At 36.5% G+C, this 27,820-nt stretch overlaps 1 long non-coding RNA gene across 1 annotated transcript; it reads right to left on the bottom strand.

Moving 5' to 3' along the window:
- Positions 1-21,693: 21,693 nt before the first annotated feature.
- On the bottom strand, positions 21,694-24,031 carry LOC145664207 (uncharacterized). Its single transcript, XR_014127336.1, has 2 exons — positions 23,782-24,031; positions 21,694-22,961 (listed from the first exon to the last, which is right to left on the bottom strand). It is a non-coding gene; the product is annotated as an uncharacterized LOC145664207 (long non-coding RNA).
- Between the last annotated feature and the right edge of the window lie 3,789 nt (positions 24,032-27,820).

The following is a 27,820-nucleotide window of genomic DNA, read 5'->3' as shown; positions in this document are numbered from 1 at the left end:
AGTTTCAAAACCCTAATATTCATTTTGAAACACTCTGCATCGCTTCAAGTTATGTCATCCTATATTCATGTATTGTATGTATCATATATATCATCAGGGCCAGCCCTAGGCAATTTGTCGCCCCGTACAATGGCATAATTTGCCGCCTCCCATTTTTCAGAAAGAACAAATCTTAAAAGTCACGATTTTAAGTATGCTACTCCAGCATGAACAACGAAGGGAGGGAAAATACACTCGCTCTCAGAAAGGCTTAAATATTACAAATACAACCTCGTTGTGTCTATTTTTTAAAATAATAATCTATTATGTTAGTGAAAGAAAACAAACGCACCTGCAAGATGGTAACAGTTTTTATAGAATTCAATATCGAGCGTCAATGTCGGTATATCAATTTGTATTTCCAGTGCAACTAGATCTTTTATCTTTATTTCTTGAATTTCCTTGTACATAGGTTACTTTTTCTTTTTTAAAAAATTGTTTCCGCCTTCAATGACAAGGAACTTATTTGTGACAACGACAAGACTAGCTTTCTTATCAGAACTGTGATAAATAACTAAATGGAACAGGTATTCAAGAATTGAGTTCTTGTATTTTGAAACAATCAAGCAATCTATGCTGGGGTTTATTTGACCATTTGCTTTAGCACTGTCCATGTGGCTTTAAACTATAATGCGACCTAAACATGATTTATGAATGTATTATTCAAATAGAAGGTCAGCTTAGTAAACTTAGCTTACATCATCATGAAGTCTGTTTCCAACAAGAAAAAAATTATTTTAAATACAGTAATATACATATGACAGATTTTGCCGATCTGTGCAAATGCCCGTTTTGCACATATGGTAGAGCCGGCCCTGCATCTAGTAAACAAATTATTTATGTATGATATTTAGAAAACTACTAATATTCAAACTAGTATAATTTTTTATCTTTAGACAAGTTATTTGCATTTTATACTGTACGTGATATTATTTTCGTTCTTATTAAAGACCTACTTTAACGAAAAACCATATTTTCATTTATACTTTTATTTCTTGGTTGATATTGGTGAAACACTGCTAAAACTCGGATTATTAGTAGGTATGCTGCTCATATATATTGTATAATATTTGTTCCGAATCAGTACCTAGCGTCGGGCAAGTGCTGTAATGTAGATCAAATGTCTCTACATTATCTTTATTCATCACATAATTCGTCATATCTTTATTCATCACATTAATATTAAACATACATGGATTGAAATGATTCCAGGAGAAAAAAAAATTATATATATATATATATATATATATATATATATATATATATATATATATATATATATATATATATATATATATATATATATATATATATATATATATATATATATATATATAACACAAGCAGTAATAGGTTAATGGCTAGAAGTGAATATTGGCAGTTATTACATAAACACAAATTATGAGAGGAAAAGAAAGTTGAGGGCTGCAGTAAAGAAAATGAACAAATGTAATAAATGGATGAAATGCAGTGCTTTCGACGTCACATCACAAGGTTATGTTAGTTCAGACGAATGAAGTTATCTTCTGTTCCTGGGGAAATTCAGGAACTGATGAAGACGGAGGAGGCCCTTATTAATAGATATTACTGTGCATATGATGAATAGATATGAGATGAAAGTTCATGCGGTCGGTAGATTGTATAGATTTCGGGGTCCAATATGTCATTATCTAACTGTAAATGATATATCATGAAGTGTTGCATGTTGCATTTTATAGTAATTAAGTACATAAAAATACTTCATACTTAAATAGATGTGAGATACGTTACAAATGACTATTTAAAAAAAACTAAATTTAGGAAAAAACGAGAGACAATGTTCTTTTTTTAAAAAAATGTACATTTCTGAAAAATACGAACGTTTTTTATTATTATTATTTACAACACTCGTATACATTGCTCCCTGAAGTTGCAGTGGGAAATCCCCATTTGCACGTTTCAGTCGATCATTCAGTACGTATGCTAAACATAACCAAGTCATTTTACGTTTGTACTATTATTCACTTTCACGTCCCCTAATGTATCCCATTCGGTGAATCCCCTTCCTCTTGTACAGTTCGTTCTGCTCCTTTCTGTTTATGTCATTATTTTGGTGGGATATGACTTTCTTTACTTTCTTTTAACCCGACGTCAATATCTCTATTTGCACTTAGATATTGCATTTAGAAGAAGGAGGCCGGCGAAACTTCGCACGGCTGCTGCTTGAAAACACCGCCGCGTTGGACCTATGTTTATTGGAACTTTTGTCTTCGTAGAATCACCTCCCGAAGTTTTTCAGTCATGTGTGTATGTGTGTGTGTGTGTGTGTAATTATATATATATATGTAATTTTATATTTCGTTGTTAGGAAACCAGAAATACTGCACTGGCATATATTATGATTCTGGAAAAGTTTTTCTTTCCACACGTTACTATTTTGTATCAAAATATTCAAAATCCTCTCGGGTATTGATCAACACCAATATCATCTCTCTATAGCTCATGCTGATTCCATATATATATGGCTCTGATCTTACCATGAGGTGTGTCAATGCTTTCCTCAAGAACTGCTGTTCAAAGCTTCCTGTGAAGGTGAAATCAACAGGAAATAACAACCTATTCAATCCATATCTACTGCAACCAAAGCAGAAACCGAAGTGGGTGGAATCTTTATATCAGAAACCGAAGGAAATGATGTTATGTTGGAAGTCATGTTTGAACTATGAACTCATGCAGATGTCCATATCAAAAGAGGAAAAGAATTGTCTACGAAATGAATGCTCCTGTGCATCGAACTTTATGGCTCCTTAAATCTCCGGAAATTGGCCATTTTTTGGCCAATATCTCGGGAACGGTAAGAGTGATGCGAAAAAGCCCATCACTTTCTCAGATAGATTTTGATGCTCTATCGAATGGAGGGCTCAAAATTGAAAAAAATCGCAAATAACAAACATAGAGAATTCAGTAACGAACTTTTTAAAGTTCGTTGATAAGCAAATATATAAAGACCTGGCCGACGAAAGCAAGAAGCTATGCAAATGTCAGAAAGTTACAGTAAGACCAGTCTTAGCTATTGCAATTGTTCGTAAAAGTGCCGTGACGCAACTGGAACAGATAAACGCAAAACATTTCCTAACAGACCTACAAAAATCAGTAATACTAGTCATCTGTTATATGATCACGAAGTTCTTTGGAGAACTCTTACAATTGCACTTGCCAGAGACGGCCGTCAGATTATTAAGCTGAAACCGGTTTGAACTGAGATACAGGAATCAATAATAATAATAATAATAATAATAATAATAATAATAATAATAATAATAATAATAATAATAATAATAATAATAATAATAATAATAATAATAATAAAGAAGAAGACTTGGAAATAAATGTAATTTTATTGAACGTAAACGTCAGAGTTATATTGTAACTCGAATATTTCTCTTCAGTAATTAGGCAGGCTGAACTACGTATAAATCTGAATCTAAAAGTGTCATACTTTTTTCAGTTCTTTTGCTCAGAATCTTTGTTGCTAAATCAAACAAAATGTTCTGTTCGATGCACAGGAGCATTCATTTCGTAGACAATTCTTTTTCTGTTTTGATATGGACATCTTCATGAGTTCATAGTTCAAACATGACTTCCAACATAGCATCTTTCTTTCGGTTTCTGATATAAAGATTCCACTCACTTCGGTTTCTGCTTTGGTTGCAGTAGATATGGATTGAAATCAACAGGATGTTATTTCCTGTTGATTTCACCTTCACAGGAAGCTTTGAACTGCAGTTCTTGAGGAAAGCATTGACACACCTCATGGTAAGATCAGAGGGTGATTGTTCGCATTCCGGCACAAAATATATATGTGAAAAACAGCCGTTGGGATGAAGTTGATAAACACCCGAGCGTCGAGTAATTTAGTTGAAAAATAAAAGTGAAAGGTCAGGCTCAAAGCTCATAACCGCCGGATATGCTTTCCTGATTCACTTTTGTTTTTTTCTAGATAAAAGACATCTTGACGATGACTCAAAGTTATGAAAGAATTGAAAGAAATTCGGCTCCCTCGTGACTATATGGTTATCGTTCAAGCCATTGATATAGAAGACCTTGGTTTGAATTCTGGTTGAAGCTTATGCAGTTCGGTTGTTTGGTTGATAAGCAGAGTGAGTATTTGCCATTGTTATGACTCACGTCGTTGGGATTTCACTTTAAGCTGTAGGTCCTGGTCTTACATAGATTCAGCGATGAAAGGAGCACAAAATTCCAATCCAATCAACCGAGATACTAATTTTGGTTTCTAAATAATAATAATAATAATAATAATAATAATAATAATAATAATAATAATAATAATAATAATAATAATAATAATAATAATATTTACGACACTTGTATTATTAATCGACAATGGAAAAACTCTTTTCTCAAAACGATTTTCATTTTCTTTTTAATCAAAAGATCCAATATATTTCAGGCAAAAATTTTCTTGTAAGCCTTAATATCTGGGGAACTATATATAGTGTACCCAAACCCAAACTATCGCTTAAGTCGGTATGATGTGCTTTTTTCCGTAGAAAATACGAAAGCTCGATTTAGGGGCCGTTCAAAAATGTTGGGCCCTTGATCCAGAAACTAATTATTGGCCAAGATCGCAATTTTTTAATGCATTTTTTTGGTTTATTCCTAAAATTCTTGTAAATTAAACTTGACAGAATTTTATGTTAATGTACAAAGAATTTTGAAATAATACATTTTTTGTCGAGAATCAAAACGTTTCAAATAGTTTCGGTAATAAGTAGAAGAAAATAATAACCAAAATTACCGATCAGACATAAGCAATGGTTTATAGTATCTTTATTTACAGTTTAGACGTCCAGGATTCAAATCATTCTTGCATCAGTTCTAAATTCGATTTTCAATATACACACTGTCATCCTTTATCCAGTGAATGTATTGATGTTGTAGTTGCTTTGCTATCAGACTGCCATCAAGTTGGTATCAAGTTCCAATCCGGTCGTCAGTCATTCTGATACAATTTTACATTACATGAGCCCGGACTTACGACGATTCGGGCAAACATAGTTTTAGAGTACATTTTATTTTATCTTTGCACACTTCCCGTCAGTGCATTTAGTTGTTCTTTAAAGCATTTTCTACTAGCACTCACATGAACGTTTTGATTCAATAGACATCTTATTAGTTTTGTCGTGTAGGTAACGTTAGTTGTCAGCAAGCCCATCAAATGAGGTCATTGCCATTTGGCGGGTATTTGAAGTACCGGTACTTAGTTGCCGCACGCGAACAAATTAATGTGTTACAGAGATTTGTGAATGGTGTGTCATTTTGTTTTGTTTCCTAGAGTATTATAACTCTTTATTTAACCATGGCGTGGCAACAGTGGCGTATTTAGGGGGGCTTCCGGGCTTAAGCCCCCCAAAATCTTACTTACTATAGTAAAGTATATGAAATATCTTGCAGAATTTTCACATTTTCAGGCAAAGCCCCCCTCCGAAAGTAACAAAGCCCTCCCAGAAACAAAATCGTAAATGTGCCACTGGTAACAATGCGTTGCAGAGAGATCCATGTTTTAGGTGGGAAGCTTGCCAAGGAAAAACAAACGTAGTCTAATAACGTTCAACTATATTTCGTTATTTCTCTTTTCAAGCCGCTGGGAAGAAAGTGTGGTGAGAACAGTCTCTACTGTGAGGTAGAGGTCTGCACGGGCTCGGGCCGTGCCTGTGGGCCGGACTCAGTCCTACAAAGCATATATCATTTCAGGCCCGGGCAAGGCTCGGGCCGTAAATTTTTAAATATAGAACCATATTTCTTGGGCCTAAATTGGTACACTTTACAACGATATTTACTGCGCCATTCTTTCTGGAGAACTTTTAAAGCACAACTGCATAATTGAGCCTCTAATTGCTGTAAATGAAAATACAATTTTGCGTTAATAATTAAGTTTCTGTAATTCGGGCTTATTTTGGGCTCATTTGATTATCACATGAGCTGGGGCCGGTCTCGGGCCTAACACATATTTCGGACTCAGGCGGGGCCGGGCTCGGGCTAAAAATTCCGGCCGGTGCAGACCTCTACTGTCAGGTTAATTTTTCGTGATGATCTGTGCACCTGCTAACTGCACCGGATTCAATTCCCGTCGTGTTTCGAGAGCTCTCTTGTGGCTAAGCAGTTAGCGTACACGCCTTTGGCGTGCGAGACCCGGATTCAATTAATGGCGAGAGCTCATGTGGTTCGGATTCCGCGTTAATCAGTATGTCCATGTCTCATATAGCCTCACTCTGAAAGAGACACTGAACTCAAAACCACATCACGTCACATCACATCACCGCTGTGGTTTGAAGGTCACGTTAATTGTAGGTTTTTTTTCTTTTATAACCTTGGTACTTCATAAGGAATCAAAACCCAAAACTTAAAAAAAAAAAAGAAAAAAAAGAAACTAATTTCAAACCCTTCACACACCCTGGCCTCAGCGTACTATTTACATCTTACAAGTCAATTTCTACCAATCATTTCCAAGAATCTCTTCAGTTATTTGTTGAATTCCCACCATATTATATGACGACATCTGGCTTCCCCCTCTCTAGAATCTGCTCAATACGAAAAATTTACATTAAAAAATTCCGCTTCGGTTCTCTATCATGTAAGAACCGTTGACCGCAAGAAGATTTGAGGCAAGTTTGCTGTAAAATAAAATAAGGAAACCCTGTTGGGTCATTGGCATTTATACTCTATTTGGAAGTCAGTGAATATTCACCACGACTTAAAATGGGAAAACGAATTATTCGAAATATACAGGGTCTTTCAAAACAACACTGACAACGTTTGGGACGTGATTCCTGACTATTACCTCCAACTCGACTCGAATTGTGGTCGAGTTTCGAATCGAGTCGAGCCAAATCCGGTGTGTAGTTTCGAGTACATTCTTCAAGTATATTACATACACAGTATACTTATTATCAATGACACTACTACTACTACAACTTTATTATTATTATTATTATTATTATTATTATTATTATTATTATTATTATTATTATTATTATTATTAATAATAATAATAATAATAATAATAATAATAATAATAACACTGTATATAAAAATGAAAGATAGGCGGTTTGTAATTTAATACTAAAATACTAGTTGATTGCCAGCTTCGGTAGTCGTGAAGTCCAGGAATCAAGGACATTGTTCACGAGCTTCTGAATTTGGTTGAGGGTCTAGGTTGGGTATTCGAGCTCGAGCCAAACACTGTTAAAAGTTATAGGGCACTGGCCAAATATCTTCAAAACCGCTCGGCCCGGGTTTAGAATTGTCAACGACTCGAGCAGCTCGGCTCACAGTTCATTCACTATCGATCCGAAGTGAGCCGAGCCAGCAGCTCACCCAACCGACTCGGAAAGAGCCCTCGGCTCAGTTGAGCCGAACCGAGCAGATGGCTCATCCTTACCAAGCTAGCTCGAGCCGATGGTTTACCCCAAGCGAGCCGGCTCGAGCCATCTTCTCAGTTGAGCCGAACCGAGCTGAGCTTGTTATAAAAAATTTTTGTGGTCTCGCTATCGAGACGAGACGAGATGCAAGCAGTATCCCCTCTCGTGAGCAACACTAAAAGTATTCTATATTACTGTTTAGCTTACATTTCTCATAGCTTTCGTTTTCCAGTGTAATCATGCCATGATTTGAAGACGAGTTAAAACGAACGAGCCATTTATCAAACTCGACTGAACTCTAAACTCGACGCGAAAAACTGAATCGGCTCGGAACTCGACTCGAGGATATTACCTTTGACTTGACTCGAAACTCGACTTGAATTCGAGTCGAGTCGAGTTTTAGCTTGACTCGTGCTCATCCCTATGCGTTAGAAAAATGGTTGCTTATTATTATTCTGCTAAACTAATTATATAATAATAAGAATGTTTTTATGTAAAATTAAAAATACAAAATATAGAGAAACATTACATTACAACTAATAAAATGAGAACACATGAACTGGGAGTAAATCAAAACTTGCCAGTAACTCTAAAATCGACATATGCTTTTTAAAGCTAGTTTCAAACTCTATAATCAACGGGACTCTAGGATAAGCAAACTGATCTGAAAGAACTCCAATATTACATACAATCAGCAAACTATTTTCTAGTAATAAAGTAGGTCTGCTCATGAGAACACAGTTTATTCATATTAACCCCTTACTGTAAATCGTTAATTATGGCACTCTAGCTGTTGATAAATATTTTCCGCCGGGGCCTTCAGACACTTTTCTTTTAAATTCTGTGCACCATCATCCTCAGCTCTTAAGAAAAAAGTATTCTTTCAAATGGTCGAACCGTAAAATATTTTTGTTCTCCATCTTTATAAAAACAACACAAATCAAAGTAAAACAGACTACCGGTGTCATTGCACTCCTAGTTCACTCACTGAATGTATTGATTTGGAGCTGTCAAAATCTACAACAAAATCTTCCAGGTGCTTGCAATCAGTACACGTGATTTCCCTAAGGCTGTCCTCATATTCAAACAACAGCAAGTAGCACTACGAACTTATCTGTTTTTCTGTGTGTCTGTGACTGTCGGTCACTGACACGTAGTTCATGCTCGATTGTTTCATTCTGAGAAATTCACTTACAGGAAAGAAACATTTGTTTCCGAAAAAAAAATACATATATTGTAATTACTCATCCGAAATGTAACGCAAAAAAGTAACGTAAACTAGGTGCGTTACTTAAAAATTTGTAACGCGTTACCGTTACAGTTACTTTGGAAAAATGTAACGCGTTACTAGGAAACATTACTTAAAAGTAATGCGTTACAAGCAACGCGTTACTTGCGTTACGTTACTTCCCAAGACTGCATGGGACCTACTGCAGTCGGGTCACGATTTCACTTAGAAACTTTTATATTCCCTATCCAAATATATGTTTCAGAATCGTGCGGTACTTCCGCAACAATTTCTATAGAGGTAGTTCGTGAGTATTTCAAATTATGTGTCTGTAGCCAAACTCCCTCCATAAAAATTGTTGCGTGAGTACCTTAGGATTCTGAAACATGTATTCTTAGATAGGGCACGTATTAGTTCCTAAGTGAATTTTTGACCCGACTAGATTTCGGAGATCCCATAATTTCGGAGCTATGGACCTTTACTCTTCATCTTTTTTGTTTCCGGCAGTTTATAACTCCGAAAGAAAGCATTTATGCACCCAGGTTGGTCTATACTTTTCGTCTTATCTGGATGCCAGGAATCACCTCCCAAACGTTGGCGGTGTTGTTTTGAAACATCCTATAGAGTTGATAAGCGCTTGACGTAAGTCAGTGCAGTTCTCATTAGCTAATAAAGATGAAACATTTTGGGATGCGGCTACTGGAAATGATGTGTAATGATATAACTAGCTGCTATAAGCAATTTGAATATCTGTTCGGTATCTTTAAAAGGCACAATCGTTATAATTGTGGAATGGTTTATTTTGCAAACTTCACAGCGTAAGAAACTAATTTTATAACCTACGATGTCGAATTGGTTTATTGTAAGTTGAAAATCATCACTTTCCTCAAGCTGCATATTTTATCGCATGCAAACAATATCTCGGAGTTTTCATGTAGTTCAAGTGGCGAAGCCTTCAGTTCATACATATAATTTGGTATGCATACCTCCTGTTATTATCCTTTCTTTATTACTTAGCACAGAATGTCCGAAATAAGACTTGTTATCTTCTTCAGCGCCGTAACTTAGATTTTTTTTCTGGAGGGGCAAGCATTAATATTTGGGCCCCCTAGAAAGAAAATAGGCCCCTTCCTTCCATCCTTCTCTTACTCTTTGTGGCCTCTCCGGAGCCTGTGGGCCCTCCCGTATGGCAAGGTTAATTACTCTCCTAGGCCCATTCCATACATGACAAATTAATTAAGGGAACAATATTGTCAAATCTCAAAGTCATACAAATAAGTATTATTTCTAGGGCCCCTAATGGTAGACATTTTTTACTGAAATGGGCCTACGACTCATTTTTGTTTTACTTACCTTTTGTGTGCTGTTTTGTTTATGTAATGTAGTGAACCTGTTTGAAGTTTCACTTATAATTTCATGTTCGTATCGTATATGTAGTAAGAAAATTTTATCTTAAAATGCCCCCCCTCGAACAGCGAGGAGCTTCCCTGGGAAGCAGTTGCTCCCGCTGCCCCCCCCCCACAAGTTACGACCCTGAGCTTCTCCCTCAATCATCATTTTTCTCAACAGCTTTCTCTAGCACTTTTTCTTTAAATGTTACTGTGATTCTTTCCAAATTTCCTTATACCTTCTTATAGGAAACATGTTCTCAAATTCTTCACTACATCTTTCCCAAAGATAAAGTTTCGTGAAGTCAAAATAAAATTCAGCTAACCGTTGTTTCTTCTTTGCAGTAGATCTGCTCGTAGCTACTACACCTTCATCAAAACTAGCTCGTGTAATGATCACATAGGATCAATACGATATATTACTTGGAGAATGAAAAAATTATAAAAACTTTTAATTTCAAAATTAAACAAAATAAAACTGTGTTTTGCTATAAGAAAACAATAAACGGTTAGAAAAGTTTCCGTGGCTGTATTAAGACACGGAACATAAGCTAGAAACAAACTTTCCAAGTAAAATATAGTCATAGAAAGTAGCTCGTGACCTCAAAATCAAGAACAGCAAACAGTATTTAAACGTTGGGTTTTGAGGTCATTGGGATCATTTTGGTATGGTCAGATGAATATGCAGCTGGTTCTCCGACGAGTTTTTAGCTAACAGACACCACAAATCGATTCTTGAGAACTTAATTTTCCCCACTGTATTCTATGCCTCGAGACTTAAGAAGAAAGAGGTCCTAATAGTCTATCCAGTTCTATATATAGGTTTGCTGTGGGCTACCACTGATGCTATCCTTCCTAAGTTCGATCCCGTCTCTATAGCCACGCAAAGAGTTTTGCTGTTCGTTACATCGTAATTGCTGCTCTCCCAATCACATAAGTCTAGGCTTGTATCCAGTGAATTACAGTGCCTTTAGTTAGTGCGAGTTAAAATCGTTATCGTGTGGCATGAAAATGAGACGAGAAGCTGACTTCCCAAAAGAGGCCGAAACATGTAAGTAGCCAGTAAATGGAATTTAGTGCATAAAATAAGTTCTAAGTGATATAGCCCAAGGCTTATCGTATGTCTGGCGTATTATTTCAAATCATCTTGAAAAATATGATGACTTACTTTGTAAGTCAGACAGAATATTTATTATTTAATTAAACTCTATTGAACTAACTAACTCTTATGACACACAGAGTAGATTTACTGGTATTGACTTTCGTTCAACATTAAGAGTTTGACCCTGGTTTAGCATACTTACTGAATATGAAAATAAGCAGTAGCGACCAATAGATTCCCTTTTGCTGTGTGTATAGCTTATGTAAATAAATAGCCATCATCATTACATGCATTGTTTCTTATTCCTTATTGTAATTTTTAAATAAGGTTAATGAAACGTTAAGAGAACCAGTAGTATTGTAGTAACGAAAGTTAATCAAGTAATTTGTAAAATAATTATTTTCTTAATAATGATAGAGTTGCATCGGCTTAGCGCGCAGCCTCATTTGGAACAAGAAACATACACTGTTCATTGCATTACAAGTACCATACCCTACAGGCAAATCAAACTCTAGGTCACACTCTATCCACTGTACTACCACGTTACCATCCAAAACTTCCGCCACTGACTCTAATACTAATAGTACTATTAACTCGAATGTTATTGTGTGTGTTGGTGTGTCTTGACTACACCACTGATCACTTTATTCCACAGGATTGTGTAGTTTTAGATGTTTAATGTGTATGAGAATTTATACTTAATATGAAATTGCATTTATTTACATTGCATTAAGATAATTCAACAGCCAGAAAAGTTTATCTTCTTTCATGGTTTTCACAAAATGCTAAAGATTTTAGTATTTACATAACTCAATTTATTTATTTATGAATTATTATTATTATTATTATTATTAGGGTCTATTATTATTATTATTATTATTAGGGTCTATTATTATTATTATTATTAGTTTAATGTCCCATCGAGGCTAACGAAGACAGTGAAGACGAGGTGGATGATAATGGTGGAATGACGGAAGTGGGAAGAAACGGGAGTACACCCGAGAAAACTCATGCACATGGTGTTTGTCTACCATGAAGCCCACTTGGCGAGAGGTGGAATCGAACCCGGAATCTCAAGTGTTAGAGGTAAGTCTTCTACCACTGAAGGAAACTGATAATAAATTAAAATTATTCATGGGAGAATGAATGAAATGAAAAAAAAATAGTTTTACTTCCCACGGTTATACCTTTTAGGTCAAAGGAGACGGATGAATAATGAAAGTGAATAATTATGAAATTAAATTTTTGTGTTCTTCCATCGGGAATCGAATCCAGGACCACGTGCACGAAAGACAGAATAATGAAAGAGTTTATGAACTGATGAGAGGGAGGAAACAAAAGAACCCCAGGGAAATTACGAACACAGGATTATTCATCAGTATTTTCCATGTTCTTAACCTTCGTAAAAAGAAATAATATTCAACCATCAGCACAATGTATTCGTAAAACGATTTTATACTTGAAAAATAAATTAACGAATGAAAATGAAAATTTTACTGGGAAATTATTTTGAGCTTATTATTGTAAATACACTGTTAATAGGGAATGTGAAAAATATAATGAGCCTATTGTTCTATTCAAATAATATGACTTCAAGAACTGTTCTTGAACTTTTATAAATATTATTTCATCCAACATTCTTCTTCCATAGGTCATCCTGAATTTTCAGGTAGTCTTGTCTACACAAACTTAAAATTTTGAGGTAAGAATTCTGGCTTAAAACTAGAAAAGAATCCATCTAATTGTATTCCTGAAAACAGCAGAAGACTGTTCAACATTTTGGATACTTACAAGAGTATAGGACTGTATTTGACAATTTTGCCGCTCCGGGCCATTACGAGGGTCACTACGAAAGTTTTGAGATACGCATTGTTGTGGCACAGTATTTGAATTCCAACAGTTGCGTTCGGTAGTGGTATCCAGAGCGAAGAAGCGAAGCAAGTTTCAACTCGCTTCGCTTATCGGCGTGACCGTATCGCCTTCACTTGTTTGTTGATGTGAGCAGTATTTGACTGTCTAGAATGGAGCTCGAAAGGGAACATTTTCGGGCAGTGATTCTTTACGATTTCAAAAGTGGTTTGAACGGGGCACAAAGCCTTGACCGTTTGCAGGGGGCATTTTGGGACCTTGCTCCTTCCCGTGCTACAATTTTTCGGTGGTTTGGTGAATTCAGAAGAGGCCGGACATCGCTTAAAGATGAAGAGAGAGCTGGACGTCCGGCAACAGCTGTGTCAGGTAAAAACATTGCCGCTGTGAAACAAATGATTCGAAAAAATCCTCGAACAACTTTCAAGGATATTTAATCTACAGTGAACATTGGATCGCCAGCAGTAACAAAAATTCTTCATGATCATCTTCGGCTCTTCATCATCATCTCGTTGGGTGCCTCAATCTTTGATTGAACAGCAGAAGTGCGTGCGTGTGGAATGGTGTGAAGAAATGCTTGCAAGATTTGATGAGGGCAATTCTTGACGCGTCTCTGACATTGTTACTGGTGATGAGACTTGGATCTATCAATTTGACCCTGAAAATAAACGCCAATCTACAGTTTGGTTCTTTCCAGACGAAAATCCACCCACGAAAGTGAAGCGACCGCGAAGTGTGGGGAAGAAGATGGTCGCAACTTTCTTTTCCAAATCTGGCCATGTTGCAACTGTTCCACTTGAAGAACAAAGGACTGTTACTGCTCAGTGGCACACCACTGTTTGCCTAACAAAAGTGTTCCAGAAGCTTCGGGAACGGCGTCCAAGAACTGGATTGTGTGGGATCCTGCTTCATCATAACAACGCGTCCGCACACACGGCCAACATCACAATTCAGTTTTTAGAATCTACGGAGGCAACTTATGACTCATCCGCCGTATAGCTCTGATGTGGCCCCGTGTGGTTTTTTCTGTTCCCCAGGATCAAAGATCGCATGCGTGGGAAGAGATTTTGCAGCCGTAGTGGCTTACGAGAATGAACTTTCAACACTTGAAGAAAACGACTGGCAACACTGCTACCAAAAGTGGTTTTCGAGGACGCAGAAGTGTGTACAGTGTAATGGTGAATAATTTGAGAAGTGTTACGTAAGTGTTAAATCGATTTTAAGTATGTAAGTTATTTCACATCTCAAAACTTTCGTAGTGACCCTCGTATAAAAATGCCGCCTCCAAAATCAATAAATATCGATGTAGAAAATTTGAGATAGTGACTGATCATCACACCAAGGTGCCGAATCATCCAAGCTCAAAAATAATATAATTTTGTCACAGCGATAAATTACTCACAAACTTCTTGTGCTGGTTACTTGGTGATAAGCTCTGGAAACTATTGATATTTCTGGAAGTTAATCAATAATGGAAATGTTTTGAAAATAGATCAAAGTAAATGTCCGTTTCGACAATGGAAAAATTGAAATATTCTGTTATATAACAGCGTATGCAAGTTTCTGTCTGGTAGCACCACACAATAACTACTGAACCAATCGAAATTATATTGGGCATGATTATCAACCATAGCCTCTTCCCCTCCAAATATAATCTTTCTTTGAAATCTTTCAGTTTAACGTCCCATGATTATGCCCTTTAGGCTAAGGGAGACGGATGATCAAAGTAAGTGAATGATGATGAAAGAATCGACGGAATGAGCATAAGGTAGGAAATGGAATACCCCGTGAAAACCCATGGACACTAAAGTCTTTCCAGCCTTAGAACAAAGTAGACGTAAACAAAACGAAATGTATTGCTCCACGGCTCACACGTGCTTCAGCAGCGAGAGACGTGAACAACAAGATCGTCTGCTAGCTTTTTGTCGTCGCATAATTGCCAAAGTGTAAGGCTACAGTTGGTCGGTAAATAATTAACGCACTGACACTGACTACTGCTATGTTGGAAATATGTATTTTCTCAAATCGTTATATAAACGAGATTGCCTCTGTTCCTGTTGTCCTCTTTTGTGTTTTATAACACGAGACGAAAATGGATTATTGTCACTCATCGTTGCCATGAAACTCTGCATTCTACAATTTGAAGTGAGCGGAGTCGGCGCGCGAACGTATACGCATGCACAGTAAATACTATATGTCCAGGTATAAGTGAGATTGAAATAAAGCTACATCTGTTGTTAAATATTACATATATTGCGTTTCTTATCACAAAATGCAGGATAAATTCAGATATCTTTATTCGAAATTATTATTTTAGTAGGGATTATATTGTGGTAGGATACTAGTGCAGTGAGACCAAGAACCAATCACTGGTCATCGACCGACTTCTAATCAGGTGGGTTTGTTTACATCTACTTTTTTCTATGGCTGGAAAGAGAATATGTTGTCCACCATAACCTTATTTGGACGGGGATCGAGTCAGGAATCCAATGCGCTATAGAGATAAACGCTCTGCCACTAACCCACTGTGCCCCCTTCAAGAATCATATGACATTAAATTGACTATTTCCGTTTTAAGGATGGATGGGGAATCATCTATCTACATAAAAATGTGTGTACTTGTGTGTATATGTTACAGAAAATATATCTGGAACACTTGGAGAAATTTCAACTAAACTTCGTATACATATAACTTACAATGTGGAAAAATTACTGAGCGAGTAAGATACATCTAGCACTCTTAGTGAGTGGGGAGGAGTACAATTGTGAAAATAATTTTAAAAAGCAAATACGTTACTTATTAGCGTCGAATCCGTTCGGTAATATTCTACATGTGGTCTTTATTTGTAAACAACAGCATATGCTTCTTATTTGTAAACAAAACCACGAGCTCTCTTACTACAACTACTACGAGCAAGCAGACGACAGGCGCCGTCATCATCTTCAAACCATGTGACAGAAGAGGAACACTAGCGTCAGCACTATGCAGAAGAAGATATAAAACAAGCTGTAAGACCTTCATAGACATCAGTTTTGGCTGGTCAATCCTGCTCTCTTAGCTTGCCTGGAGCTCTGAGGTCTCCTGCCCACCTAGATTCCCTGGAATTTGGGAACTGAACCTCTCTCTCTTAGCTTGCCTGAAGCTCTGAGAGCTCCTGCCCACCTAGATTCCCTGGAATTTGGAAACTGAACCTCTCTCTTTTAGCTTGCCTGAAGCTCTGAGGTCTCCTGCCCACCTAGATTCCCTTTGATTTGGGAACTGAACCCCTCTCTCTTAGCTTGCCTGAAGCTCTGAGGTCTCCTGCCCACCTAGATTCCCTGGAATTTGGGAACTGAACCCCTCTCTCTTAGCTTGCCTGTAGCACTGGAAGATCCTAAACCGCAACCACCTATCTTGCGTGGAACTCTGTGTTTTCCCTGTTCGCTTAAATTGCCTAGAACTTTGCGAGGCCTCAACCTTTCTTTGCTTGCTTGGGCTCCGTGGTATCCTTCTCTTGGCTGCCTGGATCTTGGGATACCTATTTAACGAAACTACATATAGAGAACTGTATTGGCTTTCGGACGACAATTAAAATGACTTTGTATGTTATATTAGTGACTTTTATAATAAAAGTTTGTCAAAGAAAACCGAATCCCCATGCGCTAAATTTCTCTACATACTACGTTATCAAAGTAATTTTACAGTACTTTTCACAATCACTGAGATCATTGGTGACAATTCTGATAACATTTAAGCTGAGATTTAGACAAGAATGGGCATGTCAAGTAGCCTGAGCATCAACAGAGCAATGAAGAAGTATTCGATCATTGTTGTTTATCTCACCCCTTTCTTTATTTTTAAGAGAAAACATTAATGGTGTTGCACTTCTTTATTTATTTTACTCGGTGTTGCCTGGGGAATAGACAAGGGAATCGGGAAACGCCGATTGTATTGCTCTTTATTATTTTTTATTTAACTCATTTCTCCATTTGTAAAGGACGTGAGGATGGCAATACTAAACACGTTGTTCTTCGTTATTTATCTCACACATTTCTATATCCAAAGGGCTAACACCGAAGGCGTTACTCTTCATAATTAATTTTACTTGGCGATATGCGGGAATGAACAGAGGCTATGCTCAAGGCGTTGCTGTTCGTTATTTTACTCATTTCGATGAAGGTGTGAGGACGGAAACGCCGAAGTCGTTGTTCTTAACTTTATTCGTCTCGTGTATGTCAGCTGCCCAAGGCGAAGGGACGGCAACATTCAAGGCATGGGAAGTGAAGCGTAAGGTTAGGAAGTGGGTGACATTACACTTTCATTGAAGTGCGTATCGTAAGGAAGAAAGGGTGCATATACTTTTCATAAACCAATTCCCCCTTTCTCTGTGAAGACGAGACATTTCAGCTAGTAATAAATATAAAATGCTAAATACTTTTTCCTTGCTGAACAAGCTCATGTTACTTGGCTATTTGTAAATGTTGAAATGCCATTTCATATGCATATGCGCATACATAATAAATTTCTGAAATTTCTTTAATTAGAATACATAAAGGAAACTGATCCGACAAAATTTGCCGACCCCTGTTGACCCATTCGTAAATATTTCTCTACACGATATTCTTTTACGAGTTTTAATATATGTTATGCAAAAGGTTTTCTCACATGTTTCTTCTATGAATATCAGTAAGACCCTTTAAATTTTTTGTAAGTATTTTTCGAAGTAATCTCATTTTAATGTGCTAAACTTTATGCGGGGGAAAACACGATAATATTATTACCCAATTAAATTCAAATTTCTGTAACTGCACTTACAACAGAAGTACCTGTTCTAAACAAATTATGCATAATTACTACAGGGTGCGGCACGTAAAACCGGACCGTCGTAATATTCTGGTATATTGTGTTTTTGGCAACACTTAAATAATCTACCTTCCTACCAAGAGATGGCGTGTCGAGATCGGGTCGACTTACGTGACCTGCAGCAGTCACGTTCAGCCGCAGCCAGTGAAACTTGTCGAAACCAGTTGAGAAAAAGGCCTCGTTGTGTTAAGCCGGGTGAGTGTCAGTGTGTGATAATGCCGTATTCGATACCCGAGCGTGTTGCCATTGTTAAAGGGTTCATTCTCACTGGATCTTTTGTGAAAACAAAGAATTTGTTTCGGGAGAAATTTCCAGGACGTTCTGTGCCAGCAAAAAGCACCATTCAGGAATTGATTGAAAAATGGCGGCGTACAGGATCGGTTCAAAATGCTCCCAGGAACAGACGACCATCTGTCTGCACACCTGAATTAAAGATGCAGGTGGAGGAGATAATGACAAGAAGTCCTCGAAAGTCAACCAGGAGATTGAGTCAACAGGTTCATGCAAGTGAGAGAAGTTGCAGACGTGTTTTAAGGGGACTGAAGTTAAAACCGTACCGGATAAGTGTTGTGCAAGAACTGAAGGAGCCTGACCTGCAGAAGAGGGTGCATTTCTGTTCATGGCTGTTGAGCAATGTTGCCAGTGGTTTCTTGGATCCACTAATGCTCATCATGAGTGACGAGGCGTGGTTCCACCTGTCTGGGTACGTAAATTCCCAAAACAACCGGTATTGGTCGACAGAAAATCCACACGCAATCCACCAGGTATCCTTGCATGATGAGAAGATTGGTGTTTGGTGTGCCATTTCCGCCACACGCGTTATTGGGCCCATATTCTTTGAGACGACAGTGAACAGTGACGTGTATATGGGAATCCTGGAGGAGTTTTATACACACTTGACCGAAAAGGATCGTCAGTTATGTTACTTTCAGCAGGACGGTGCAACATGCCACACATCAGCTGCATCATTGTCCCTTGTGCATGAGATGTTTACACCAGAGAGGACAATCAGCAAAGGCGTGTGGCCTCCTCGGTCACCAGACTTGTCCACGTGTGACTTTTACTTATGGGGACTGTTAAAGGGCTGAGTATACGAAACAAATCCACACACAATTGAAGAACTCAAGACCAGGATCCAGGATGTCACCAATAGCATTACAACACAAGAACTGACAAGGGTATATATGAATCTCCTCAATCGTGCTCACATGTGTGTTGAAGTGGGCGGAGGACACTTTCAGCACCTGCTGTGAAGGTGAGTAGTCATATTCAATACATTACATGTCATTTATGTGTTGTAGTTAATCATATTCAATACATTACATTTCATTTTATGTGTTCACTTTACGGGCCGGTTTTACGTGCCGCACCCTGTATTTCAGATAAATGATAAAATTCCCTAGGCGATAAGCCATATGCATAAATATATAAAGTCAATATGTAGCCCATGCGAAGATCATTTTTGTCAACTCTTTTTTTCTCAATCATGGACAAAATTTATAAATGAATATTTTGGTACAGTATAGACCAGCGTTTCCCAACCGGTGTGCCGCGGCACACTGGTGTGCCGCGAATGGACCGCTAGTGTGCCGCGAGGAAATCAAAACAAAAACTCTACAGCAACCAGGACATAGGACATAGGAAAAAAAATGTATATTTTTGTATTTCACATTACTATGAATTTCTACCATGGAAAAAAATACTGTAATTGTAATATATTATTCTACATCTATTACTGTGTAGCAGACAGTATTTCGGCTCGTACACATTTCCACGGTTAACTGCTATATTGCGTTTCAATTCAGTCATATTAACACCGAGAAATGGAAGCACTTGTACGGTACGCGTCAAGTGAACGTTCGTAGAACACTCATTCGCACGTGAATGACAGACCAACACTTTGTTCAACAGCTGTGTTTTGACTTCGACGCATCGCAAGCTGTGTGATTGCAATAACATGCACCGGTTTTGGTTAAAACAGCAAAGTTAAAAGTACAAGACATTTGTTTGTTCGTTCGTTATTTAATGATCTTCGTTCTTAGCGAAAGGTTGGATACAGTTTTCGAAAAAGAAAGCGTATTTTTAGAAATCTGAGTCCTATATTTCATTGCAATTGTTTTCTATTTTAAAATTAGAATAAAAAATAAGCATAATGAATTAGCATGGGGGGAAAACCAGTGATCGAGCTTTCATCTCTGTGAGGAGATCAGTAATCACAGAAAAAATTACCATGGTATTTTATATTTGCAAATAATAATAATAATAATAATAATAATAATAATAATAATAATAATAATAATAATAATAATAATAATAATAATATTTATGAGTGTGCCGCGAGAATTCAAGTTACACCCGTAGTGTGCCGCAAGTTGAAAAAGGTTGGGAAACGCTGGTATAGACATATGTAGTAATAAATTGTGATTAATGTATGTACAATAAAATAAAATATACGACAAGCGTAAGAGTTCAATTTTTGTTAATATGATTGGTGAAAATGGTATTCCATTCTCTACCCACATTTCCTTTTGCGGTATTTAGTTTAGGACTTTTTGTTCTAATGCAATAAGCCTCAAAAACTATTCGTCCAATCGTTGATATAAAACCTGAAGATCCTACACATAATGTTGGTTTTATGTAAATGCTTGGACAACTCCGAAATAAAATCTATATCATTTTGTGACTCTCTTGGATCTTCCTTTAGTGTGGTGTTGATATTTCTTTTGATCATACCAATATAAGTGTCTAAGCACGAACAAGATACCACGTAAATGTTGCTAACATGCGCGCTGACTACGTGAGTGCTCCGGGGATCCAGCACCCACACAAATAATCTTGTGGGTGCGCCGCACCTACGAGATTTTTAGTTTTGGACCCAGGTTTGAACCCGTTTTTGTTATATTTAAGTCAGCACTGTTACCGACTCAACTACAGCAGCCCCATCGTTCCTTATAGTACCGGTATATTTTACTTGATCACAGCACAGCCCTTTGTGACAGTGTTCATGAAATATTTTAACTAAAAATAAATAAATCAAATACGTCAGGCCATTGATATACACACACACAAATTTTGGAAAGTCGGCGCTGTTGGTTGTTAACAGAACTTTTATCATCGAAATAGGTTTTAAATTGACTCAAAGATCTTTACAATTATTTAAATGGTTTCAAGCTGACTTTTAAGTTATGGTTTATTGCAATTTTTCTTAGTCTATACGACAAGCTAGGAAATAACGGAAAAGAAACACGTTTATCTACCTGTTTATACTTTATTTTAGTTTTACCAATTTTTTAACTTTCTACAATATTGAATTGCCTTTTGTTGTTAACCTTCCATAGTGAGCCTACTCAGGCTCGTAGCCAGAATTTCGTGAAGGGGGGGGGGGGTACGTGACATGAAATACTGTGGTCATCATACCAGGGGCTCGATCCTTTTAAACTATTTTACTGGAATATATGGGCCAATATTAGATTAGGGGAAAAAATGACGTCATGTTTTCAAAAAAAAAAAAAAAAATCTTCAAGCAAAGATACATCAGATAATAGTACATAGTTTTACGATACCTGTCAGTATAGGACAGCGCTGGAACACGACCTATTTCAGAGAAATTATTCATTTTTCAGAAGTACTTGCAAATTTTTGTCATTACCGTCACATTTAAATTTTTCTTCACCATAATTGATGTATTGCAATTTTCTTTTATTTCTCATACTTGCTAGATCTATTGTAATATATTGAACAGTAATATAAACAATTTTTGGTGAAAAACAAACTAAAAATACTAATTTAATACAGATAACTGTGCAAGTACGGTAATCGAACACAAAAGTAACACCAAAATATCTATATATCATACAATTAAGTAACAATTTAGTATAATTATTGCGTAATACCAAAAATATGCGTTAGTTGTGTACATTTAGAACCTCGCTGTAGCTGATACCTGTTTACTTTACACATTAACTACAAATTATTGGTCCGTTGTTGGAATGACATCAGTGTTGTAGTAATGACATAATGCTATATGGTGATGACAAACATAAATAAACAACAATCCAACAGTTGATGTACACTACAAATTGTAATAGTCACAAAAGTCTTTCCGCAGAATTGGATCAATTTGAATATGCCCTCTTATCCTGCTTACATGCTGAGGTTCAGATATGTTGAAACCTATAATATCATCTCTTTCATACCACAAAATATCAGGCTTTGGAGGTCAAAAGAATCTATTTTTGCCAACAGACTTCATGCACTGAACTTCGTAATTATATTCTCCATAATTTTTTACTGTACTTAAATATGATTTGTCCATGTACACTCATGTCCCAAATGATTGTCGTATATCTATAACTGTCTTCTTGTAAGAATATAAACCGAATTTGATAATGATTTTGCAGGATACTTTTAATACTGATACTATGTGTGTAATCGGGAAATGTATACTTGTGGTAAATTTCATAGGAAAAGAATTATAAATACGAAAATTAGAATGAGTAAAACAAAATGTTGGTAAATGGACAAGAAAGTTTTATTTTCATTTTATTGTTCTTATTTACTGCTCTTTTGACATGAAATTTGCCACATACATGTCTTTGCCGATTATACACATACTAATATTGTAAGAAATACCGGGTGGAATTCGTTATCAAATTATATTCCTACAACAACATATTTATAGACATGCGACAATAATTTTGGAAGAGCCATTAAGTGTTGAGTTTTAATTGTTCTCAAGGATGTCGTCTCTTCCATTATCGGTGTTAGTTCCCCCTCACGGTGACCTGAAGACATGATGTTCTAGTTTCTTTCCGAGGTCTAAGCTCTGGTAAGTTATCACTATTTATTATTATTATTATTATTATTATTATTATTATTATTATTATTATTATTATTATTATTATTATTATTATTATTATTATTATTATTATTATTCGTTCATATCGTTCTTGTATCTTCCAGCTTTTCTCTTCTGTGCCTTCTATTTTTCTCCAATTCTTTAATTTTTTTATATGCAGTGGATCTTTCTCTCCTCACATGTTGTCTTCCGCGTGTTCCCTGCGAATACTCGACCCTGGGAAAAAGAAACGAAATTGCAGTTATAATCTAAATAATGCACATAGAACAAATTTAATTTCTGACTTCTTTTATCTCAAAATATACTTTCCTGTCATCAGTTTTTCTTTCTCAAAAATGAGAATTAGTGAATTATAAGAATACTGCATGTCTTCATGTGGCTATTACATAATTGAAGACTCGCTGTAGATAAAAATGTAAGTGCCAAAAACAATATTTGTTGTAGCAGTAGAGACAAAAGACAGTAAATTGTGCCCAAGCGTCACAAAATAGAAAATACTATTTCTTAGAAATACAATCTAGCATATAAGAAAGTGAAGCTGTGTTTGAAAATCTAACTAAGGCATAAACGTATTAAAAAATAAGTGAAACAATTTCAAAGTAACACTTACATTGTTTTCTACAGCAAGTGTTCAATTAATGTAAATTCTGAGTTATGGTCTATGAATATATTGAACAACTCAAATATAATAATTTTTAATGGTCATTATCTTATCAGGCGTATTCTAAACATCTACTTTATTTTCGTGATGGGTAGCGGTGAAGTCATAATTGTTCGGGTACTCACCACCCTTTAGCTTGTTCTCAGGAGAAGGTTAATGGTTTTCCATTCCTTGACGCCAGATAGAATGCCATTTCCATTCGTTACCTTACCTAAAGGTGCATATAAACTCGGTGTTGGTCCCCATGTCTTGTTCTTTCTGCCCTTCCAAAAGAAAACGACCAAAATCACTAAACGACAACAGAACAAGGAAAGCTAAATGGCATTAGGCATATACTAGGTTATTGCCTATATTTTTCTATCATAGGCTATATACCTTACGTTCATTCTGATGACGGAGGAGATGCTGGTGGAGTTTCTTTGATAATATTTGATAAACATTTGTCTTTGCTTCTTTTCCTTCTTTGGTTCTCTCTCCACTGTTTTCATTGTCTTCTTTCCTCTCTTGGGCTTCTCTCATTTACATATTTCAGTTTCTTCTTACTGATCCTTTCTTTGTATCTTTCTCTTTCCATCTTCAAGTACTTTTGCCATTTTACTGAATCTTCCTTTAATTTTGCTCTATAACGAGCAGCTCGCCTTTTAACAGCCAATGCTTGACGTGGCATAGTACAGCAAGTCTGTAAAAAACCATTAATACATTTTAAGAAATTATTACGAAATTAGTGAATAACCTTACATAAGAATATTGATTAAAACTAAACAGCAAAATTCTAATTTAAAAAAAAAAAAACTTATTTAATCTACCACCTAATATGAATGAAACGTTTCAAATGTAACATTACACTGTGATAGCACAAGATGGCGCTAGGTGGGGCTTAAGCCCCTAAGAAGGTATTAAGACACAAGTTGCCCTACAGATAAAATAAATAAGACAGTATTTTTAATGTTTTCTGGTTGATATATTACAGATGTTAGGCTCCCTACTTTCGAAAGAAATTTTTGTAGCTTCCCCATCGCATATTTAATTTTGCTCCCGTCACTGAATCTAGGACTTGTTAAATTCCTAGTTCATTCATAAACACCGTAATTGGCAGTTTAAATAGCATAAATCGTAGTTGTTTGCTTCCCTCTAGTATAAAGATGTTACCTGCATAATTTGTATATTTTATTAAGAAAAAGCATACCATAAATAATTATGCTATACAGTAGAAACACGTTTATGTACTTCAATAGCCATTATCACACTTCCATGCCATTACCGCAACAAAAATGTATGTTGCGGTAATGACAGTTACGGTGATGACGGAACCACAATAAGTCCCTATTGTCATCGTTCATTGTTAAATGACGGCCATGAGGTAAGTTGGACAAATATAATGCATTACAGTATAATGTAACTTCGTAAAAAGGTTTATGATTCAAAAATCCTTAAAACAAAACACACGTTCTGGTAATGACGTTGAATAAAAATACTCACCCAAACATAGAAGTTTGAAGTACAATAAATCTTCAGTAATATACATTACACGTGAACTGTCGCGTACATCACACACAACTAGGATGTCAAATTGTTCTTCAATTGTTACTTCTTCAATGTTGCCAGTTCCAAGTTGCTAAATAATTGAATTATCAACTTTCTGCGGTAATGACATACTAAGCTGAAGACTGAGATTTTACAAATAATAAAATAAATAGAATTAAAGGTGGAATATTTTATTCATCGGAGTAATGACGAGCAATGTATATTCTCTTGAATGTATCGATTATTTAAAAAAAATAAAATATTGGAAAGTGACACAAACAGTTATGTATTTTGACAACTTGTTAGTGAGGACACGTTGCGGTAATGACATTTAAGTAAAAGCAAAGAATAGTAATGACATTTAAAAATACAAAGAATATATGCTAATGCAAAAAAAAAAAAAAAAAAACATATTGTAACGCTCGTAAAGCTTCATGAGGAATATCAGGAAGACAAATATAACATGTATTTGTTCAAAATACAATGAAAGCTTAATGGGACACGATTTTACCCCTAATCAAATATTCACCCATATATTGGTTCGTTTAGCCAGGATTTCGTAACGTGAGGGGGGGGGCGTGAAATGAAATTCTGAAGGCCCAGGAGCTCGATTAATCTAAACTACTTTACAACCAACATATATTGGTTTGTTAGGACAATAAAATGTGGATATGTCGGTAAGTATTTCAACAACAAACTATGAAGAAATCTCGAGTAAAATAATAAAAAAAATATTGAAAAAGATTATACGAGGGTCACTACGAAAGTTTTGAGATACGCATTGTTGTGGCACAGTATTTGAATTTCCAACAATTGCGTTCGGTATTGGTATCCAGAGCGAAGAAACGAAGCAAGTTTCAAATCGCCTCGCTTATCGGCGTGGCCGTATCGCCTTCACTTGTTTGTTGATGTGAGCAATATTCGGCTGTCTAGAATGGAGCTCGAAAGGGAACATTTTCGGTCAATGATCCAGGAGCGTCATTTCAGATTTTGCTTGGGGGGGCAAAACCCCTTGATATAAGTAGAATTTCGCGTTTTTCACTCATTTACTATTACTCTATTGATAAAATCTATATAAATCTCAAACTCGGGGGGGGGGCAAATGCCCCTCCCTGCCCCCCTAAATGACGCCCCTGCAATGATCCTTTACGACTTCAAAAGTGGTTTGAACGAGGCATTTGCAGGGGGCATTTGGGGACCTTGCTCCTTCCCGTGCTACAATTTTTCGGTAGTTTGGTAAATTCAGAAGAGAGAGACATCGCTTAAAGATGAAGAGAGAGCTGGACGTCCGGCAACAGCTGTGTAAGATGAAAACATTGCCGCTGTTGAACAAATGATTCGAGAAAATCCTCGAACATCTTTCAAGGACATTGAATCTACAGTGAACATTGGATCGCCAGCAGTAACAATAATTTTTCATAATCATCTTCGGCTTAGAAAGGTTTCATCTCGTTGGGTGCCTCACACTTTGACTGAACAGCAGAAGCGCATGCGTATGGAATGGTGCGAAGAAATGCTCGCAAGATTTGATGGAGGCAATTCTCAATTCGTCTCTGACATTGTTACTGGTGATGAGACTTGGATCTATCAATTTGACCCTGAAAATAAACGCCAGTCTACAGTTTGGTTCTTTCCAGACGAAAATCCACCCACGAAAGTGAAGCGACCGCGAAGTGTGGGGAAGAAGATGGTCGCAACTTTCTTCTCCAAATCTGGCCATGTTGCAACTGTTCCACTTGAAGAACAAAGGACTGTTACTTCTCAGTGGCACACCACTGTTTGCCTAACAAAAGTGTTCCAGAAGCTTCGGGAATGGCGTCCAAGAACTGGATAGCGTGGGATCCTGCTTCATCATGACAACGTGTCTGCACACACGGCCAACATCACAATTCAGTTTTTAGAATCTACGGAGGTCAAACTTATGACTCATCCGCCGTATAGCTCTGACCTGGCCCCGTGTGATTCTTTTCTGTTTCCCAGGGTCAAAGATCGCATGCGTGGGAAGGGATTTTTTAGCCCTGAAGAAGCTGTAGTGGCTTACGAGAATGAACTTTCAACACTTGAAGAAAAAGATTGGCAACACTGCTTCCAAAAGTGGTTTTCGAGGATGCAAAAGTGTATACAGTGTAATGGTGAATACTTTGAGAAAATGTAAGTGTTAAATTGATTTTAAGTATGTAGTTATTTCACATCTCAAAACTTTCGTAGTGACCCTCGTACAATATTTACGTCCTTCTTCTGTTTATTCAAATATAACAATTTTCCTATCATTATGACCTCAACTATTATAAAAAGTATATATTCACTATTATAAAAAGTACATACTCAATAATGTCTTGTAAAATATTTTACAATATCTGCGTTCCTTTCTCTGTTGAATCAAATGTTAACAGAACTTTGTTTCCACATAATTTTTTGTTTTTATTATTCGATCAACTACTGTCTGTTCCAAATGACAGGTTAAAGGAGCAGTAGAAAATTGTTTCTGAAATAACATGTTTGATACTGCAAGGATGCGATGACGAAAAATTATGATAAAAAATGTCCACGCTATTACAGAACGGCACTATGCTTTCCGAAGCTTGAAATCTCCCTGACTAGAAATACTGAAAAATTGGTAACTTTTGTAGAAATTTCAAATTCCCTGACTCTTCCAGAATATCTCGCTCACTTCGCCACTATGTATTGCAAGTAATACAAATCTCATAAAAATAGTAACCAAAACTTCCTGTAGTGTATTTTTAACTCTGATTCTTTTTTTCTCTCATTTCATTTTGTTTCATTCTTCCTTAATTTTTTCATTTCTGGTCTCGAAGAGGGTGTCCGGACCCCCCGGACCCTCCCCGCCTTGGCTACGTGCCTGAGTCTATTGTACCCATTCCTAAGACCT

The sequence above is a fragment of the Thermobia domestica genome, chromosome 11, assembly GCF_964235325.1.
Source record: "Thermobia domestica chromosome 11, izTheDome1.hap1.1, whole genome shotgun sequence".
In the NCBI taxonomy this organism is placed as follows: domain Eukaryota; kingdom Metazoa; phylum Arthropoda; class Insecta; order Zygentoma; family Lepismatidae; genus Thermobia; species Thermobia domestica.
This window is presented reverse-complemented; position numbering and strand designations above follow the sequence as displayed.